Consider the following 23,588-nt stretch of genomic DNA (forward strand, 5'->3'; position numbering starts at 1 on the left):
GCACAGGGGAAAAAACTAAAACTCCTACTCTATTGCTGATTCTCCTAGGAAGAAAAAAAAATAAAAAACAAAACCTCCACCACCATTGCCGATTTAGGCATATATATTAAAAAATAAGGAGAAACTCCTTCTCTTATGACGATTTCTGAAGGAAAAAATAAAAATAAAATAAACTCCACTGGGATTGCTGATTTTGGTGGGACCAAGAAAAAAGAAAAAGCAAAACGACTATCTAGTAGCCGATTTCCATAAAAATGCACTACTTTGGTAATTACCAAAAAAGTTACACTACTCCAGTAATTATTTGGTCAAACTACACTAAGTGAGTAAATATCCCTACCAGTATATACCAAGATGTAAGGTGATGCATGGACAAACAAAAGCCTGTTAACCAAAATCGTAATTTTTTTTTTCTATTTTACAATATTAAGCTGGACTATACTGAATTCATTTAATATTTAGGTAGAATGAAGATGAGGACATATATATTAAGATACTACCAAGTGTATCCTTGCACCCTTTTTGGGTAAGAAACTAATCTCTTTCAAGGTTCGTCACTACCCCTCCCAACTAGTGTTACTGTCAAGAATCAAACTCTTAACCTTTTGGTCATCTTGAGGATCTAGCAAGGTCTTATATCACTAGACCAACACAGTGTTCGTAGATGAAGCCATATATTACACCTAATTATTGATTAACAAAATGCCATGCAGTTAGTTGCACTCAAATATCAAGAATACTGCACATTCAACATGGTTGTTGTTTTCTTCCATTTCTAACTTCTTTCTAGTAAGATTTTGCTCAAGTTTCCCTCAAATTTCGGTCATAGTTCAAAAGGTTAGCTCAATATCATTGAACATTAAAAGAAGACTTCACAATATAAAAATTATGCATGTAACTTTTTTTGCATAGCTCCTATAATGTCTTCAAAAGCTCTAATCAAATATAACAAAACTTGAAGGGAGTAAAAAGAAATGAAAACAATGGAATAGTAAAAAAAGAAAATTTCTTCCAATGATGCTTGCACCTAGAATTAGCTTATCCAAGCTATAGTAACAATATCTATAGGAAATGCATCTTTTGCTGGAAAACTGCATGTATCAAATACCACCATCTGATGGTAGGGTGCTTTGAATGTTTGAAGGCATAAGGATGTTGAATCCATCGGACGCGGTAGACATGATCATTCCAGGAATTTTTGTGTGCCAATGTAGTTCTTTCAGGTCCTTTTGTCTCTGTTAGGTAAAAGAAAATAAATAAATGAACACAATTAATCATCAGGTTCTACCATTCAGATAAATAGTGTGTGAAGCATTTTTGACATACCTGGTGAATAAACAATAGTTGAGGAGGCAGATCTTGAGGAGCATTTACTTCTTGAGTTTTAGCTTTAAATTCAGCGTCTTCTTCCTCGTCCTTCTCTAAAGAAAGGTCCCATATTCTGCGGTATAAGCTAATACAAATTACAGATAACTTGGAAAATCCCGAAGATAGTAATAAAGAAAAAAGGTAGCCTGGTCCTATGAAAAATATAATCTTGTTTGGAATTGGAATAAGGACATTCTGTAGATAATGTTATCGATATCGTAGCTACTTACATAAGCTGGTTATCGGATGACGAAACAACCAATGAAGATGCTTCATGTGGACTCCACTCAATGGATGTTATTGGGTGCTTATGATATTCAAAATATGCTACCATAGAATCTCTTTCCTATACACAAATCAATGCACTTTTGTCGTCAACTTTAACAACTACGGCAAAATAATCCGCAGAAAGAAACCAGACAACGTGAAAGTTTCTTTCTATATCACAGTAATGCCAAAATAATTCTTGACCATAACATATCTAGAAGTTCCTTAATAGATGGATTAACAGGCACTTCAATTGCTGATGGAAAATGAAAGATACAAGAAAAAGCAGACAATAAAACAAGTGTAAAGAAAGGCATCCCAGACTCGGTAGATTTTACAAATAACTTGAAGGTAGATATGAAATAACTTGAAAGAACTTGGTCAGAAAATTGAAAGCTAGATATGATCAGAAAATTGAAGCTAGATATGAAATAAGGGTAAAAAGAATGGTAAAAAAATTGAAGGTAGATATGAAATAACTTGAAACTCCCTTGACATGAGAGAACACCACAAGCATAAAGTAATCTTCCTCTTAAAATGAAGCAAATTCACACTCCTTTTTTTGTATTCCTTTATTGAGAGAAAGGGGGAATCTTAATCACTACAGTAAGACTACTCATACCTTGTGAAATATGAGATCATGGATAGAAATAGTCCCATCATCACTTCCCGATGCCAACATACAACTTGCCAACCTACTCAAAACAATGAAGTGCAATGTAAGAAATAGATATAGGATGGCAATAAAGTTAGCAGAATAGCATAAAATTATTGTTTCATTACCTGCTCCATGAAATTACATTCACATCCGCGTTATGTGTTTTAAAAGACACAGCTAGAGACTTCCCCAAACAAGTATCTCATATTGCAATACTTCCATCCACAAAACAAGAAGAAAAAAACATGTGGATCTGTAGGATTCCACCGCATGGGTTAATTGAACAATATAATTCTCATTAGATTTTAGATTTGTAAACTAAGGGAAACTACTCATAATAGAGATTGAACTGCATAAAATATATACTCAAACCACAAGAGGAATTGTTGCTTTGTGCACTAATACATACTTGTATGTCTTCAACACTAGCAGTATGTCCAATAAATGGAGTATTGTCAACATTTCATGTTGCAACAAATGTAGGCTCCCACAGATAAATACAATTTTTGCAATCCCCTTAAAACATGAAGATTATAATAAATCCTTGTATCTCAGCACTAACTAAAATATGAATCCATGCAAGAGAAAAATATAGCTAAACTTAAAAGGGTATAATCGTGGATTACCATATACAAGCCTTCTAGGAACAAGGGGACTCCAGTCTATCACAAAGCCTTCATCTTTGTGCTTGAATTTAAATAGTGGGTCTTGATTAAAAACTGCAGCAGCTCCTTAGACACCTTCCGTTTCTGACTCAACTAGACCATTAACATGAGTGCTTAAGTCCCACACATACAAATTGATTAACCATGTATGAGACTCTACTAAATTGATGGTAAAAACTGAAGTGGGATTCAATTATTCTAATTATGAAAGATAAAAAAATGGAGTCCAATGGAGGTAGATGTATGCAATCTTACTCTCACAAGCAACCGTTGCATCGAGGCTCATCCTGTAGTTACAATCTGAACTTTTCTTCTTAAGAGAGACGATGCAGAAAATAAAAAGTGAAACATTTAACCTTCGTTGTTGCTAATAATTTGTTTTTTTAAGTTCAAATATTTTACAATACTTGGACCAACAACATTTTTACCCTAGTAAATTTTACCTAAAGCTATATTCAATCCAACCCTACTAGTTAGAAGCTTTGAATTTTGCCAAAAGTATTATTAGTTTATTTATTATAACCCAAACTGTCATAGACCCACTGAACCAAATAAATGTTAAACAAATTTAAGGTCTTATTTCAAATATAGATTTATGAAGTCAAGCCAAAGTTGTGTGATTCCATATTATAAAATTATATTTTTGCATGGTGTGTAAGAGCATGATTGTAACCAAAAAAGTAAAGTCCAACCTTTATGTTGTATTTATCTAAATGTTTTTTTCTTGAGTCAAAATGAAAAGATCAATGCCCAGTTTTCTTTTGCAAATCATAACCTCCTAATCGTAAAAACCTTTAACAACCACTCCACCCACCAAAAAATAGAATACTTGAAACTTTAAATGACTCAACAACAACAACTAAGCCTTAGTTCCACTAGGTAGAGTTGACTATATGGATCGAACGATGTCATAATGCTCTATCAGAAATCATGTTCACTGGCAAAGCATTGATCTCTATCATGCATCCTTGATTGCTCAAATGTAGGCAATCCAAACTCCTTTCTTCTCTAGAGTTTTCCAAAATATTTCTCTATGCACCTATACGTCTTCTCCAAGTCTCTTTGGTACACTAAGTATTTCTCCATCAATCAACATAACAAGTATATAGCCTGTATGGTCCACTTCCCGAGAATAAAACAAAATTGATTTTCGGTAATTTGTGTTTCTTGTCTCATCTTCTGTCCAATTACCCTCTCTCATAGCTTCCTAGTATGACTAATGAATTTAATTCCCATACTTTGTGATCAATTGTGCGCTATAGCAGTGCAATAGCGGCGTTGCGGAGGTCGTTGGCCCCTCCCCATAACAAAACAGTGGATAGCGGTGCGGCTTACTGTCGCGGCTGCCATTGCATTTTGAAGTGCCTGCATTTCGCAGGGTAGAAGGTGCAAGAGGTTGAAGGTGAGTTAAATGCTGAAACCCTAATTTTTTAGTGAAAAATTTCATTTTTACCCTTATTTCTTTACTGCTAGTCTTATGATTTAAAAGAAACCCTTTCACTCCTCTCTCATTTAATTCATTTCTTTTTCTTCTCATTTAATTTAATTTTCCTCTATTTTCTACCTCAGATTTAAATTCTTTCACTCCTTAAAATTAAAATTCTTCATTTTTTTCTCTCACTTAAATCAGTTTCATCTCTCCACCTCCTATGTTGAACACATTATATTCCTAGACTTTTCACTAAAACATAAAACTTTCATTTTTTATCTCCTACATTCTGAATTCACTTATTTTTCTACATCTTCTCTAAAACGCAAAAAACTCTTCCTATCTCTCACTATTTTCTACCTACTCTCTACTCCTTTCTACTTTTTGCCTCACATATCCACTTTTTTTCTCCTAATTTTCCCTCTATCATGGCCTCATCTCAACCTCCCATTTCCACACCCATTCCAAATGATGTATTGTTGAAACTAATTGAAAATAATATTGATATGGCATGGGAATGGAATCACATAAAATATCCTAACAATAAAAAGAGTGTTACTTGTAATTTTGTGGTCATACTAGTACTGGTGGGATAACCAGAACCAAGAAACACCAAATGGGAGTGACAGAGGATGTAAGTGCTTGCAAGGAAATTCCAGTAGACATAAAACAAAAAATTATGGATGCTTTTATGAAGAAAAAATCTAATATAGATACAATTTATGGGGATTTACATGGCTATTTTGGTGATGCATAAGCATAAATGCAAGACTTTACTGATTTGATGGTCAATAAATAGCTTGTAGTTGAATTTGCCAGGGCTGCCGAGAGAACAAAAGGCCCCATGGACTTAATTTATCGAAAAGCTCCAAGATAATCAAGTATAAATGATGTTATTGACAAAGAAGCAAGAGCAAGAATTGTTCAGTTTATAGCTAGGTTCTGTTAGAAGTGCGGGATTCCTTTTAATGTTATGCATGATATGAGCTTCAGTAAAATGATGGATGTTGCTGCCAATTGTGGTCCAAACCGAAAGCTTCCAACTTATCACGAGTTGAGGGTTCCATTGTTACAAAAGGAAGTCGAGCTCACAAAGGAGATGATGAAGCCACATATAATAGAACGTGCAATCTCAGGTTGTTCAATCATGTCCGATGCTTGGACTGATAGAAAGGGTAAGACGCTCATCAACTTCATGGTCAATTGTCCACTTGGGACTTTGTTTGTAAAAAGTGTTGATGTTTTTGGGTACATGAAGACGAGTGATAAGCTAGCTGAACTTTTGGACTGTTTAATATGTGATATTGGAGAAGCAAATGTTGTGCAAGTTGTGACTGATAATGGTAGCAACTATGTGTCTACGGGTAAATATTTAGAAGCAAGAAGACGACACATCTTTTGGACTCCATGTGCTACACATTGTGTGGATTTAATGCTTGAATATATCGGAAAACTTGAAAGAGTCAAAAGGGCAATACAAAGAGGTTCATCTCTTGTAAGCTTCATCTATAACCACACAATGACATTGAACACTATGAGAAAATTCACCAAGAAGACAGAATTGGTTAGAGCCGGAGTTACTAGATTTGCTACTAACTTCCTCACGTTGGAAAGGTTGCATAATCAAAAGGGGGCCATTAGGAAGATGTTCACCTCATATGAGTGGATGAATTCTAATGTAGCTAAAGACGCCAAAGGGAAAAGGGCATTTGACATTGTGATGTTGCCATCATTTTGGAGTGATGTACTCTATTGTCTCAAGACCATGGGGCCACTTGTGAAAGTATTGAGGCTGGTTGATAATGAGAAACATCCTTCCATGGGTTACATATATGTGAGGCAATGGATAGGGCGAAGGAAACTATGATAGGGGCTTTCCAAGATGATGAAAAGAATTACAATGATCTTTTTGACATCATTGATAAAAGATGGCAATGTCAACTTCATCATCCATTGCATGTTGCTGGACATTTCCTCAATCCCAAACGTTTCTATAAGAATCCAAAAGAAATGGATAATGATTCTGAAGTTACTCTAGGATTGTATCAGTCATTGAGAGATTGTGTCTTGATGAAGAAGAAATTGATAAAGCTACTAATGAGTTAAGTTCCTATAGAAGATCTACTGGAACTTTTAGCTTGAAGGCAGTCATAAGACAAAGAGATACTTTGCATCCCGCTAAATGGTGGAATAATTATGGAACACATGTTCCAAATTTGAGAAAAATTGCAATGAAGGTGCTGAACTTAACTTGCAGTTCATCTAGATGTGAATGTAATTGGAGTACTTTTGAGAAAGTAAGTAGCTAAGTATAGGTTTTAAATGATTTTACTTTGTAAATGTAAAGTGTGAAAGTGAAACTATTTTTTTTTTATAAATGGAAAAACATATTCATGCAAAGAAGAGGAGCAAACTTGAGCATCAGAAATTGCAAGATTTGGTTTTGGTCAAGTACAACCAAACACTTAAAGAATGATTTGACTTCCATGATTTAACTGATGTAATTAAGCTAAATGACATTGATGATTGTTGCAATGAGTGTCTGACAAGAATAGTAGGTGAAGATGGAGAAGTGGTTGAAGAGGATGAGTTTGTATTTCCAGACGATATCTTGACTTAGGGGGCAGTTTCTAGTGCAATGGGGGCTGGTGAGCCATCAAAACTGACTAGGTAGCAAACAAGGCAACAAAGAGCATTTGCTTCTAGTTCTAGACAACAAGCAATATTTGCTTTTGGTTCTAGGCAGCAAGCTACATCTGCTTATGGAGATGAGAATGTGGCTGAAAAAGTCTATAATTTAAGTAGTGGAGATAATGGACCTAATGAAGAAGACTACCTTGGTGATAGTGATGACTATTGAAGAGAGTCTAAATTTATTTTTTTAAAGCCTTAGAGACTTAAACTTATGTTTTGAGGCCTTAAAGTTAGAGCTTGAATTATAATACACTTATATTAAAGCCTTAAAGGCTTAGACTTATTTTAGTTATATGTTATGAATGTTTATTTAAGTTATTATATCTTTAATTTCATGTATGTTAGTATTTTTGTGTATTTATATGTATAGGCCATAAAATAAATTACTTTGATATATTTTTTTAGTTGTAGAGGCTACCCCGCTACCGCTATCCTGCTCTAGTGTTTTTAGGGTCGTTCGCTATCCACAATTGACTACCTAGTTCCGATATAGTTTGCACAAGTTTGTATATCTTCTTTGTTCTTATAAATATGGAATAAATGCTTCTTCTCCACTTGTCTAACATTTTCTTAGATCTCATAATCTCATTAATAAACTATATGAGCCAACTAATGTCATGCTCTCCTAGAATCTTCCATACCTCAATGGACATATTATCAGTCCAAATGCTTTGTCATTTTCTGTCCTTTTCAAAGCTTCTTTCATCTCAAATTCTCAAATTTTAAGATAAAAGATATAATTTTGATCCTCCTCTATAGTGTTTAGCCCACTAAAATGCAACGAATCATCGCCATCATTGAAAACATTTTGAAAATAGTTCTTCCATCTTTCCTTAATATATTTGTCCTTTAGCAAGACTTTTTCATTTTCATCTTTAATGTGTCTCATTTGGTACAAGTCTCTTGTCCTTTTTCCCTATCATTTGTAGGCCATTAAAAGCTTATTTCCCCTCCCTTGGTACCTAGAGCTTTGTATAACCTATCATATGCTTTATATCTCACTTTGCTCACCGTTTTTGTCCTACCACCATGATTCTTTACCCCTTGGTCAAAAGCCTTTTGATCCACCTAATTATCCTTTATATCTTCCTAATCATTTGTCCATCTCATACCAAAATCATTGGCATTTCCTTGTGCTTCCCAAAACCCTTTTTTGGAAGCTCCTTCATTCCGCACCCTTTAAGTCTTGGGCTTCTCTCCACTCCACCTGTAACCCTTAGATCCAAATCCAATATTCTATGTTGGTCACCAAACTTTCTCTAGTTACTACTTTGTAGTCCAAACAAAACTTTCCATGAGACTCAATACAACTTAATTAAAATCCTAAATTTCCAAAATTTAATTAATACATTAACAACATAATGCTCAAATAGATGATATGATGAACATCTACCATACATATTTTCTCCCGGAACAAACTCGATATTGACTAAAACTTTCCCATAGCCCATCATTTTTTACTTCAATTTACTTTATCATATTGAACACAACGATATGACATGAATTTGCACTGGTTTTTATCTCTAAAGACAAATGAACATTTATTTTAATGTACTTGCATTAAAAAACTAAACCATATGGTTGAAAAGTCTGACTTATACATAACGAGTATCTGCCCAAGCTGCACAAATATGATGATTTTGTGTCATGGAGCGTATACAGTTGACGCATCCTTCATGAGTTACCTTCCACAACTGTAGATGCAAAGAGAATTAAAATGTCAGAAAGATCAAACCTAAAACAACCAAGATGTGAAATAAACAACTCAAGTGAAGATAACATTGCCTGCAAAGTGGGACCCTGAGCACCATTTTCATCTTAATCTTCACTATCATTCTCACCATCACTTTCATCATCATCCATTCCAGCTTCATCACCTTTAAGTTTAGGCAATGGCTCATGTCTCTTCCCAGAAATATTTGTTACCTTAAAAATTCCAGTAGAATTCCAAGAAGCTTTCTCTGCCTGTAGCGCACACACCATATAAAAATATCACATTTTCAATTAAGAAAAGGTAGACCAAGACAAATAAAGCAAGTGGATGGCAAAACTAGGAGTTGCTCAGTGGTATAATTACCGTTATAATAATTTGAAAAACAATAAAAAATCAGCATTCAAATACCAAAAGTTGTTTAAATGGGAGTTTTTCATAGAGATTTGTCATAAAAAGCCTAATATCAACTTCTTTGTTACCTCATTTGATATTGCTAATAATACTAGCAAGTAATAATCTCCATAAAAACAAAACAAACATAAGAAACAAAAGATAACCTGAGTCTCGGCCATGAAATACACCATGTGGGGAAACTCGGTTCGAACTAAGCCCAAAGTGTCACGAACAATATCGAAGCTGTCAAAAATGCATTTATAACTTACGATCACAGGAAATAAGCAGAAATTAAAATTAGTGCCATAAAAAAATATCCAATACTATGGAATTGCAATATTGGTGAATGACAAAGGAATTCTACTTTAAAACTATATGACCATATTGAGAGTGAGCATCGGCACAACGATGAAATTGATGCTTAGTAACCAAGAAGTTACTGATTCAAATCTTGGAAACAGAAACAGTCTCTCTGATTTTGGGTTCATCTAACTTCCTCAGACTCTACTAGGTGGGAGCCTCGTGCTTTGGGTCGCCCTTTAAAAGCCGGTGAACCTTGGCACAATAGTAAGTTTGTTTGCCTTATGAATTGGAGGTCACATATTCAAATCTTGGGAACAACCTCTTTCAGAAGGATTGCGAACATCTACCCTCTCAAACTCCACTAGGTAGGATCTCATGTACTGCCATCTCCTAACAATATGACCCCACATTATTAAATTAATAACAATTCCCATTAACAAAATTACAATAAAACAAGTTTTCTATCCATGTAAATTGTTAAGCAAATTACACCCAAAATTAAAAAAACAACAAAGTAAGAAAAAAAGAAGTTACCTAAGACAAGGTCATCCAATATGGAAGGCATGAAGAAAGTTATAAGCAGAAGGGTCACATTGAAGCTCTTCACCTTCTTCCAACTTATCCACACCAGGTTGCCACACTTTCACTAGAACTTGTGGCCCCAATGAAGAAGATGGCCATTCCCCTTTCTTTGACATCTGAAAATTATTATTTTTTGTTCCATAAATGGAAAAAAAAATTAAAATTTGAGAGGTGCCCACAAAAAAATAGAGTGAATTGAGTTACGAGAAGAGAAGAATGGGACTAACCTTGTTCTTTCTCTTGGCTTTCATACGATGTTTTATGCTGCTAGTCATCTCTTTTGATTATTGATTTCAGATGGTTGTGGATGATGGATGCTGCTGAGAAGTGCACAGTGGTGATGGAGAAAAGGGTGATGGCTATGGATTGAGGTTTTAGGTTAGGGGTTATAAAAACCCACAGTCCATTGAATTATATGGTTTTTTGTTTATTTTCTTATAATTAAAAGTTTTGGTAAATTTTATTTTAATTTTAAATTGATAAATATTTTCAAAATAATATATTTTGAGTTGTAATAATCATCAAAATATCTAGAATAAGTATTATACTGTAATTATGGTCCTGATATAGTATATTGTACATATAAATAAGAAAATCTAATACATAAGAGTTTAAAATCTACGGTCGTCATTATGAAGTTTTTTGTACTATCATTTACCATAAATTTGTATTATTTTTATTTGAGAGTTAAAAGTAATTAACATATGAATAATAAATGATTTACTAACAATTTATACATATTAGATCCATATATTAACAATTTATACATATTAAATCTATATATTAACAGTACATATAAAGAAAACTTCATAATGACGATAGAGGATAGCTAAAGGAAAATTCTATGAGAAAAAAGAATTTAGTTGTTTTTATATCATAACATCATCATACATCATTTATATTTAATTATTGTCAACTATTGTATTAAGAGTGTAATATGTATGTACTAATGGTGTAAAAAGTTATGCACTATTGATACATTATTCAGTATTCATTTATATTATTTTTAATTAATATAAATGTATTAACTATCAATACATACATCCTTTTTTCTTGTATTAAATATAACTAATACAAGTGAATAAAGGGTAGATGATGGTGTGAGTGCTATAAAAACCGATTCATATCGACTAGTTCAACCGATCCCAATAGTGGCACAATATATCAGTCATGCAATCATACTGGTCAAAATCAGCCAAAATCGGTCGAAATTAATCATACCGGCCGATTTTGAATTGAACCGTACCAGTCATACCGATCGACTTTTATTTAAAATTAATTTTTTAATGAAAATAAAAAAAATTATTGGCGTAGAATTCCAAGAAGCTTTCTCTGCCTGTAGCGCACACACCATATAAAAATATCACATTTTCAATTAAGAAAAGGTAGACCAAGACAAATAAAGCAAGTGGATGGCAAAACTAGGAGTTGCTCAGTGGTATAATTACCGTTATAATAATTTGAAAAACAATAAAAAATCAGCATTCAAATACCAAAAGTTGTTTAAATGGGAGTTTTTCATAGAGATTTGTCATAAAAAGCCTAATATCAACTTCTTTGTTACCTCATTTGATATTGCTAATAATACTAGCAAGTAATAATCTCCATAAAAACAAAACAAACATAAGAAACAAAAGATAACCTGAGTCTCGGCCATGAAATACACCATGTGGGGAAACTCGGTTCGAACTAAGCCCAAAGTGTCACGAACAATATCGAAGCTGTCAAAAATGCATTTATAACTTACGATCACAGGAAATAAGCAGAAATTAAAATTAGTGCCATAAAAAAATATCCAATACTATGGAATTGCAATATTGGTGAATGACAAAGGAATTCTACTTTAAAACTATATGACCATATTGAGAGTGAGCATCGGCACAACGATGAAATTGATGCTTAGTAACCAAGAAGTTACTGATTCAAATCTTGGAAACAGAAACAGTCTCTCTGATTTTGGGTTCATCTAACTTCCTCAGACTCTACTAGGTGGGAGCCTCGTGCTTTGGGTCGCCCTTTAAAAGCCGGTGAACCTTGGCACAATAGTAAGTTTGTTTGCCTTATGAATTGGAGGTCACATATTCAAATCTTGGGAACAACCTCTTTCAGAAGGATTGCGAACATCTACCCTCTCAAACTCCACTAGGTAGGATCTCATGTACTGCCATCTCCTAACAATATGACCCCACATTATTAAATTAATAACAATTCCCATTAACAAAATTACAATAAAACAAGTTTTCTATCCATGTAAATTGTTAAGCAAATTACACCCAAAATTAAAAAAACAACAAAGTAAGAAAAAAAGAAGTTACCTAAGACAAGGTCATCCAATATGGAAGGCATGAAGAAAGTTATAAGCAGAAGGGTCACATTGAAGCTCTTCACCTTCTTCCAACTTATCCACACCAGGTTGCCACACTTTCACTAGAACTTGTGGCCCCAATGAAGAAGATGGCCATTCCCCTTTCTTTGACATCTGAAAATTATTATTTTTTGTTCCATAAATGGAAAAAAAAATTAAAATTTGAGAGGTGCCCACAAAAAAATAGAGTGAATTGAGTTACGAGAAGAGAAGAATGGGACTAACCTTGTTCTTTCTCTTGGCTTTCATACGATGTTTTATGCTGCTAGTCATCTCTTTTGATTATTGATTTCAGATGGTTGTGGATGATGGATGCTGCTGAGAAGTGCACAGTGGTGATGGAGAAAAGGGTGATGGCTATGGATTGAGGTTTTAGGTTAGGGGTTATAAAAACCCACAGTCCATTGAATTATATGGTTTTTTGTTTATTTTCTTATAATTAAAAGTTTTGGTAAATTTTATTTTAATTTTAAATTGATAAATATTTTCAAAATAATATATTTTGAGTTGTAATAATCATCAAAATATCTAGAATAAGTATTATACTGTAATTATGGTCCTGATATAGTATATTGTACATATAAATAAGAAAATCTAATACATAAGAGTTTAAAATCTACGGTCGTCATTATGAAGTTTTTTGTACTATCATTTACCATAAATTTGTATTATTTTTATTTGAGAGTTAAAAGTAATTAACATATGAATAATAAATGATTTACTAACAATTTATACATATTAGATCCATATATTAACAATTTATACATATTAAATCTATATATTAACAGTACATATAAAGAAAACTTCATAATGACGATAGAGGATAGCTAAAGGAAAATTCTATGAGAAAAAAGAATTTAGTTGTTTTTATATCATAACATCATCATACATCATTTATATTTAATTATTGTCAACTATTGTATTAAGAGTGTAATATGTATGTACTAATGGTGTAAAAAGTTATGCACTATTGATACATTATTCAGTATTCATTTATATTATTTTTAATTAATATAAATGTATTAACTATCAATACATACATCCTTTTTTCTTGTATTAAATATAACTAATACAAGTGAATAAAGGGTAGATGATGGTGTGAGTGCTATAAAAACCGATTCATATCGACTAGTTCAACCGATCCCAATAGTGGCACAATATATCAGTCATGCAATCATACTGGTCAAAATCAGCCAAAATCGGTCGAAATTAATCATACCGGCCGATTTTGAATTGAACCGTACCAGTCATACCGATCGACTTTTATTTAAAATTAATTTTTTAATGAAAATAAAAAAAATTATTGGCTTTTTATTGATTTTTCAACATTAATGTTAATATATTATATATGTATATCTAACTTCACTAGTATGCGGTTTAATTAGTGAACCACTAATTGAACCACTATATCATTATATCAATATCTTGACTACTTTGATAATCAATACGATATTAATAACATTTGATGTGACTATACATGATAGTACATAAATATTGTACATAATGTTCAACAATATGTTTTTAGATACATGTCCCCTTTGCATTAGCATCAATTACATTTTATCTAGTAACATCATTAATCTTATCACCTCATATCATGTGTTTGTTGTACAATGGCTCATATTCTCCTCATAACAATAATATAAGTTATGAGTTTAAGCTAATGTAAAGGGGTTGTGGTAGAGAGCTATTGTTGTTACCGTAGCTTACAACAATTCTAAATGACATGAAATAATACTTACTAGCTGAGTTACGACCAGGTCCCTCTATTTAAGACGTTTCGTGGCACTATCCAAAATATGCAAGCAGACTATCAACCACATTGTCCCTAGGATAAAACAGTTTAGATCTCTATTATCAAATTCTTACTGCAAGATAAGAACCGATCTCAAATACACCCACCACAATATGGTTATCAGTGCCAATTCTCACAATATGGCTACATGTGCCAATTCTTTTTCCATAATACTAACTATTATTGTTAGTTCTCAAAATGGCCACAATATGACTACCCGTGCCAATTCTTTTCCCTCGATACTGACTACCAATGTTAGTTCTCGAAATACCCACAATATGGCTACATGTGGCCATTCTTTTCCCTCAATACTGACTATCAGTGTCAATTCTCGAAATTTCCACAATTTGATTGCCGGTGTCAATTCTCAGTACCATAGAAAGAAAGGGGGAGAAGTTTTCCGAAAATGCATCGGCAGAGAATATGAAGGAGAAAGAAAATGTTGAATAAAATCACATTCAACTTGGGGCGAGTTATAATGAGGGAAGAATACCTCTATTTATCATGAGGGAAGAAAATATTTGAGATGGGACAGTGGTATAATTGATTTGACACTTATATGTTGAAGCTTAGTTATAAGCGTTGTGAGTAGGATTACTATGTTTATGTGAGAAGCCTTGTTGATGACTCTTTTATTTTATATTACTTTATGTTGATGATATGTTGATTGTTGCTAATCATTTGAGTGATATCAATGAACTAAAAGTCATGCTAGGTAAGGAGTTTGATATGAAAGATTAGGTTGCTAGGAAGATTTTTGGGATGAGATTCACAAGGATAGGAGAGCTAGAAAACTGTGGTTTTCCCATCAAAGCTATGTTGAAAATATCTTAGAGAGATTTGATGTTAACAAAGCTAAAGGAGTGAGCACTCCATTGGTAAATCAATTCAAGATTTTCCTAGATCAATGTCCAAAGACAAATAAAAAGAATAAGTACATGTCAAATACTCCATATGTCAGTATAATAGGTTGCTTGATCTATGTTATGGTTTGTACTAGACCAGACTTGACACAGACAATTAGCTAAGTATGCAAGTACATGTCAAAACCATGGAAGCAACAATGGAAGTAGTCAAATGGATATTCATATATTTGAAGGAGACTACAAGTCTCAGTATCATGTTTGACAACCATTAGAGTAAGCCTTAAGTTGTTGGTTATGTTGATTCGGACTATGCATGAGACTTAGATGATAGAAGGTCCACAACATGGGTTGTCTTCACCCTTGCAGGTGGCCCAATTATGTGGAGATCATCAGTTCAGTTTGTTGTTGCAATGTCCACAATTGAAGCAAAGTACATGGCAGCTGGTGCAGCTTCTAAGGAATCTCTACGACTTATGGGGTTGATAAATGAATTAGACATTGAGCAATGTAAAGTTCTATTGCATTGTGACAATCATAGTGATATTTTCATGGAAAAGAACCATGTTATCATGGTAGGACCAAACATATTGATGTGAGATTTCACAAGATCAGAGAGTTGGTAGCTTGTGGACAGATAATATTGCACAAGGTTCACACTTCAGAAAATGCAGCTGATATGTTAACCAAACTGCTTACCGTAGACAAGTCCAGACATTGTCTGAGTTGCTGAACATTCACTAATGTTGGACTATGGAGTGCCCCAACCTAGTGGCAGAAGATGGAGATTGATGATATTCACCAAGGTAGAGATTATTGTGCAATGACTCATATTCTCCTAATAATAGTAATATAAGTTATGAGTTTGGATTAATGTAAAGGGGTTGAGGTAGAACGCTATATATTTATGTCATGTAAACCAAATGTAATAAGGAATAGCTAAACACAAATCCTAATTCTCTATTACATAGTGATAGTCTCTCAACGCTTCTAGGGACGTAGGCACAATTGATCGAACATCGTTATCAAATTTCTTGTATTATTCTCTTAAATCTATTCTCTTTTATTATTTGATTGTTCGCTTGTTCCCAACAATGTCTTCAACAAGGACATGCACAATTTAGTTAGACCCGATGATTAAAATTATGGTGAGCGCTGCAATCACATCATGCCACAATTATGGTGTGATATTGAATCATAATGATGTAGTCGCATCGGCCCCTAGTGTAAACGCTTAGATTGCATCGAATTTATAAATATATTTTTAATCACAAAATAATTCACACTACGAAGACTACCACCCCAATTGCAATAACCATGATTACCACCTTAGTTTAAAATACTTATTATACTAAGCCCAATGCAAGTCTTCAAGGATAATAGTACTTAGATGATGAAGTTGCCTCTTGTTGTGATAGAAAAATTCTTGATAAGTAAGTTTATCTCCTCATAATCCAGGAAAGGCATCATGTTGCAAGAGAAGACCTTGCTACATGACTTTATACTAAGATATGTACTTTTATTAGGGTGTTGATATGTACTTTTAATGGATTTCCAACATAAGAAGCCATTCCTAATATAACACTTTCATCATTATAGACCAGACCATAGAAACAAATCTAGACCATAGTTCTATCCATTTTGTCCATTGAACAATCAATTCAAGTAACTAGTTGCCAATAGTTGATCAAATATCATCAAAGGATCGTTGTTGGTGACGACAACCTCTTTGTCGAAGCCTTATCAAATTTGATCTTGTAGAAGCCATTATCCATGTAAATCATTTCAAAATCTCCTTGGAGTTACCATCTATGATTGAGTTTGTCCCTAAGGATGAAGTAGCTCAATCTCTTCCCAAGCAATATCACAACAAGGGCATGTTTCAACTATGATTAACACGGTTACTTTCATCATTTTCCTGTAGCTTCGCCAATGGTTCATCCTTTTGGGTAGAGAACAATATTCCTTTCATGGTATTTTTGTGACCATATCATATTTGAGTTGCCCTAAAAAAATTATAATTTGACAACTTTCAAAGATAACTTATTTGTATTTAATTTGGACGCATTGCCACTGGTTTTATGCAACTATTGTAACCCTCACCTGCAATGTTCTCTTAACTAAGTATGAATTCCTTTTAACATCAGATAAAGCTACATACACCGCTTTAAGTTACCCCTATTTGGAGTTTGGGAATTGAAAGGCACCACCACTCCATAATAATGGAATGTTTTTATAGTCATTGTTTTTATCAATTGTCAGTCCAAATTCATGAACATCTTTATTTACTGAGCAAATTCCCTTGAGAGAAATTTAGAAAAAGAAAATAGAAGCACAATAGTTATAATTTTAATTAAAACAAAACTCCTTAAAATTCATGAAAACATGAACAGGAACTGGGTCTAGTACAAGTATGAGTAGAAAAGTATTGTCATGTTCTACAGGGCTATTGAAACAGAAGTTGACAAAATCCAAAGCAAAGCTTCAATTATGCAAAGCCTCCAGTAGTTGCAGTCCTGATTATCTGAAAGATAGCTGTGCAAGAAAATGAAACAAATATGTCAATGAAATTTGAGATCAAAAGCCACGAATATATCAAATACAATCTAAAACATCTGAAAGCAAATGGCATCTTAATCCTCAAGAAGATTTTAAAAACCACAAAAACTTCCACAAACCATAGTTTAAGTAATACCAAGTCCCTTTGGGGATAGTTTAATCTAAGATCAAATCCCACTTCGGCATACCATACCCTTGCCCTCCCTACGGCAAGTCTAATCCTTTAAAAACACATGGGTATTTTTGTTACGGCTGTGAGATCATCTGATTCACACTAAGTATTGCAATCCAAGTAATTTTCATATTTTTTTGCATATGCTAAAATAATTTTCCTTCTTCAACTCACAGTTCCAACCATAAACTATGCAGTCACATCAATGTAAAGGTGTTGGAATGTTCTTGCTGAGCAACAATGTTTTGGAGAAGAGAACAATGTGTATCATGTATTAATATTTTAACCAGAGAAGTAACATAATGAGATGATAGTCATAGTGGGTTTTTTTCACTAGTATCTATTGGTATCCTTAACGAGTTGTCAAGCATATTTCAGTATCAAACTCTTACAATGAAGTAATGTTCGGAGTATACCAAATATAACCATCAACCACAAAACACATACACACAGAGGAATAACCTTAACCTTGCAATTATTCTCTGGTGTGAAAGAGAAACTTATAATAGGATTTGCAAAAAAAAATCAGTAACATGAAAAAAGTACGATGACGATGGTATTGATGATGATAGTCTTACATGATCCAACAACAACAAAGACGAAGAAACCGAGCAGTATTGGGCCAACAGGGTAGTCTTTCCCTTTTTTCGCGGTAGTTTCTGGAACAGATCCTCTTTTTGTGATGTTCTTATCAAACTTCACAATCTTCCTGTCTGCAAGTCGCCTTGATGTAGTCTACACAAAACACAATATTTTACATTTGAGTTTCAATTCACATTGCAAATAATAATTAAATCAGTCCATAAATATAATCAACCGCTGCAAGTTGCACATTGGCTTAACCAAGGAAGGACACAAATGAACAATTGAACAGTATCGGGATTTTAAAGTGCAACCATAGTATTGTGGTTTTGGTAGTCTTCAATTGCGGCTGCATTTTCCCGTAATGCATGTCATTCGACAAATGTGGGAAATGCAACTTCTGTGATCCCTGGATCAGATCCAGAAGCTTAAATTGAGCTAGGAAACAAATGATCCATAATCTAAAAACAATTCACGATTATCAGCTTCTTAAAACACGAAATTTATGAATTTTTTCGACTTAAATAAATAGAAATTCACTTAAATTTGTTCTGAGACATGTCTGAATTTAATTATGTAGGTACTACAAATCAGGTGAAATCCAATTAGGTTTAAAGTGAATTCAATTTCTAAAACAAATCAATCTTTCATGCTTTAATAACAATTTGAAACACAAGATATCATAATCTAAAATCACGCGAGGAAGAATAAAAAAAATCAACGGAAGCTAAAGGAAAAGAAGATAACGAAGCCATTAGATCTAAATCCAGTGAAACGCAAAGCAGATGAATGACACGAGAAATTGACGGCAAACTATTATTTCTCAAAAATTGTAAAGGGCGACCAAGTGCACGATACTCTATACGATATACCTAAAGCGCAGACTAAGGATAATCTTTTCATGATTTGAAAAGATAACCGTTGTGCCGAGTCTCACCCTCAAATTTCCCGGGAATAGTAATACATAATAAATATAAATGAAAATGAGATGTACCATGGTTGGGGTGATATCGGAATAAATCGCCGGAAAAGTGTGTGAGAAATAAGAGATCGCCGGAAAAAAGTGTAATGTGTTTCTTTCCGGCGGCACTACCTCCCCAACTTTATTTTATTTGTTACTCTGAATTCTAGAACGGTTATTTATTTATGCTGTTTTATAATTAATTTTTAATGATTATTTTAAGAAAGATACTAATTTGGGTGAGATTATATAACTAAATAAAAATTGATTGGATTGCCGAGAATAACGTCATGGCTTCTTAGCGATTGGCTAGAACTACATAATTGTGAATACCTGGCGTCATGATATTGGATTAAGATTTTCAGAGGAGTAAAGCGAACGTCTGGTTTGGATGGGAACACATTGATGAGGATGACATATCTCATTCATGTTCCATGTCCAATCTAATCAAAAAATCTTATTTAATTGAAAAAGAAAAATTAAAATAACAAAATTAATATTTTTATATTATTATATAAATTTTGATTGACTTATATATGAGGACAAAATTTCTTTTGTACAGATGATCTTTTCGGGAAACACATTCTGGGTTACAAAGTGTGTCATTGAGAAAGAAAACATGAGACAGAAAATGGAGTAGAGACATGAATGGCTTCATTTGTAAGGGTAGAAATAGAAGAGAAAGATAGTGACAGGAGAGAAATTGAGGAGAAATGTAATATTTCTCTCATTTGATTTAGGAGAGAAAAAATGATAGGGCTCCACAAAATCTTTCTCCTCGCAATTGAGTAGAAAATAGGAGGGAAAGGGACTCAGATCTATTGTCTCACTCCGTGTTTCAAATCATGTCATGCACTAATAATATTGAAACAAAGAATAATGAATATTTAATTTTTTAATTGACATGAAATATTTTCATTATGATCCACATGGTTTGAAACATATTTTTGGGACAACAAATCATTATCTACTGAACAGTGGGGGAGAAAAATTATTTCTTTCTTTTCTTTTTCTATACAACCAAACAACACCAAAATCTATTATATTTCTCATATTGTTCTCATCTCTTTCTCTCTTTTCACTTTCTTTTTCATATATTTCTCTCTTTTTATTTTCTTCTCCCAACTAAACAAAACAGAAATGTGTTATGGATCTGGACAATGAACCTATGTTTTGGGTTAGGCCCGTTACTATTTTGTTGTTTGGTGCGTTTCTGACAAAAATGAGAGGTTATTGAGCATATGAAAGTTGCAGTAGCTAGACCAGGTTGAGTGAAACTCTATTTTTTAATACTACCTCCTTACAAGATTGTTAGGTCTTTGGTAAGATGATGATTTGTATAAAGTTTTGAATATAATTATTATATTATTTTTAATTCATTTATATCACTTATATTTAAAAATTAATCAAATTAAATATAAAAAATAAATGATACAGTAATAATGTAAAAATTCTTAAATTATTAGTGGACATATTTTTTTCTCTTTTTATTTAATAGTTCTAATTATAAGTATTTTTTGTACTACTGAGTGTATCATTTTACTCTATTTTAGATAAGGAATTAATCTCTTCTAAATTTTTTAGTTAAGCACTAATATAATGTTTACATAATTCAATCTATTCATTTCATTATCTTGTTTCTAGATATGTGTGCATGAAATAATAAAAATTTAACTAAATTTTAATATTTTTGAAAACTAAGTCCATCTTTTAACTTTTGACTGAATGTTTTTTTTTCTCTTTTTGAAGGTTAAAACTAAAGTGAGCATTGCTTCCCCTTTTGCATAATTTAATATTTTCTTTTTAAATATGTGTATAAAATAATAAAAATATATTTTATTTTAATATTTTTAAAAACTAAATCTCTTTTAACTTTTGATGGAGTTTTTCTTCTCTTCTCTAAAGTGAACATTGTTTCCTTTTTACATAATTTTGATATATTCTTGTGTGAATAAAATAACAAAAATATAATTTTATTTCATTATTTTAAAAAACTAAATCCATCTTTTACCTTTGGAACTAAAACATGTTTTTTTCTCTTCTCTAAAGTGAACATTGTTCACTTTTTATTAGTGTTGCTAAAACTGTACTGGTTATCAAATCGGTCAGGGTACTGGTATAGTGGTACAGTGGCTCAACAAGTGGTTCAGTAATTAAATCACATGTCGGTTAAATCGGACATACCTACTTTTATTTATATATATAAACCTATAAAAAAAAATTACAAATAGGTAGATACTCAAATTTATAATCTATATTCATAATCTACTAAAACTTCACATAAACAAACAAAAGTTTTTAACAAATTCAAAGTCTAAAATATAAGACATATATCAATCCAAAAGTATCACTTAACAACTGTAAAATATAAATAAATGACACAAGTTCACAACTCACCCTACAAAACAAATAAATTTGGAGTTTTAACATTTAACACCAAAAAGTCAAAGTTGTCTCATATCGATATTATATTTTTGCACCAAATCCTATCTTTAGACAGTACTTCAAGATTACACAAATGTCACTGAGATTACACACGAATGTTAGGAATCAAAAGGTGTAATCTAAGTATGCCTTGGAAGCATGTGTCTTGAAGTGTTGAAAAGTGGTTGGAAAATTGGAAAGATGGGTCACATTGTAATGAGTTTTCAAGTTTTTAAGTTTTTTTTCAAAAAACAAATATGTGTATAAATCGGCCGGTTTAGTCAAATATCGGCCGGTTCACCGGTTTTGACCAGTTTTTGACCGGTTTTGATACATGGTCGGGTCAATATATGTACCGTACTAGTTAGGAGACCGATTTTCTGATTGAACCGGCCGGTACGGTACGGTTTTTACATCATTGTTTTTTACCAATGTTGTGAAACTCAAGTCGGACGTCAAACTGGAAGATGTCTCATATTAGGTTTAACCGGTTTAAACAGTTAAAACGTCTGATCTGACCGAGTGATTTTATACATAAATTAATAGTTTTTATCTATAGATATGTAAATGTAAAGTTTTATATAATTAATAATTATGTATAATTATATTTATGTAACGTATCTTACCTATTTTGGATCAGAGTAAAACAAAATATTTGAGTGATGTTCCATTTTTTTTAATTTTTTAATTGAACCATTCGTTTACTTCCTGGGTTAATGCGGTTGAACCGGGTTTAGCACGGTCAGACCGGAATTTCTCCGGTTCAAAGTGGTTCAATCCTAATTCAGTTAAGACTGTAAACCAAAGTCGTTTTCAAGTCCGGTCAGCGGTCGAACTATTCAGTCTGGTTTGGTTCTCATAACGTTGTTTTTTACATAATTTTAATATATTCTTGTTTATAGATATGTGTATAAAATAATAAAAAATTAAATTTATTTTAATATTTTAAAACATAAATCCATCTTTTACCTTTAGATGAAAAACTTGTTTTTTTTCCTTATTTTTTTAATGTTAAAACTAAAGTGGACATTGCTCCCTTTTTGCATAATTTTAATATTTTCTTTTACTAGATATTTATACATAAAATAATAAAAATATACTATTATTTTAATATTATAAAAATACCAAATCCATATTTTAACTTTTGATGGAAAACTAGTTTTCCTTTCTTTTCTTTTGTTAATGTTAAAACTAAAGTGAACATTGCTCCCTTTTGCATACATTTATATAGTTAGTTTTTGTCTGAAGCTAATTATTATAGAAACAATTTATTATAAAAAAATATTGACTTAGTTGTTGATTAGCTCACTATGTTTCATGATACTGTCAAAGACAATACAACAAATTATCATTCATCATTTCACATAGTAAAATAGTTCACTTTAGTGAATCCCACAACCACAGAAAAAGTATGCTCAACCTTGATATTTTGGTTTCAAGGTTTAGAGTTAACCACTTATAATCACTTTAGTATTATGTTTTTAGTTCAGATAATAAACTGTAAACTTATAATTTGTTAATATTATAGTACTTTAGTTGAAATCTAAATATAAATTAATCTGTTTTGTTTGAGTAAGATATAAAGATTACTTTTTACATAATTAATTACAAAAAAAAAGTATAAAATTATTTGTTTATGTTATGATTATTTTGGTTGTTTTTACACTATTTTTTAAATATACATTTTTTAATATTTACGATCATATGTATTTTTACCATAAAATTTTAAATTTTTAATGTTGCATAACAAACACTAAAAATATATATTAAAGTAAAATACAATATAAAAATCAA

At 32.3% G+C, this 23,588-nt stretch overlaps 1 long non-coding RNA gene and 1 pseudogene across 2 annotated transcripts; both read right to left on the reverse strand.

Annotated features, from left to right (window-relative positions):
• Positions 743-10,490, reverse strand: LOC109360066 (annotated as a pseudogene).
• LOC109360077 lies at positions 11,385-12,850 on the reverse strand. 2 transcript variants are annotated; one of them, XR_002109103.1, is made up of 4 exons: positions 12,664-12,850; positions 12,389-12,552; positions 11,716-11,794; positions 11,385-11,409 (listed from the first exon to the last, which is right to left on the reverse strand). It is a non-coding gene; the product is annotated as an uncharacterized LOC109360077 (long non-coding RNA). The 2 variants fall into 2 exon arrangements; XR_002109104.1 differs by lacking the exons at positions 11,385-11,409; positions 11,716-11,794 and adding an exon at positions 11,823-12,244 and having other exon boundaries at positions 12,664-12,849.

This window comes from Lupinus angustifolius, chromosome LG01 (genome assembly GCF_001865875.1).
Source record: "Lupinus angustifolius cultivar Tanjil chromosome LG01, LupAngTanjil_v1.0, whole genome shotgun sequence".
In the NCBI taxonomy this organism is placed as follows: Eukaryota; Viridiplantae; Streptophyta; class Magnoliopsida; order Fabales; family Fabaceae; genus Lupinus; species Lupinus angustifolius.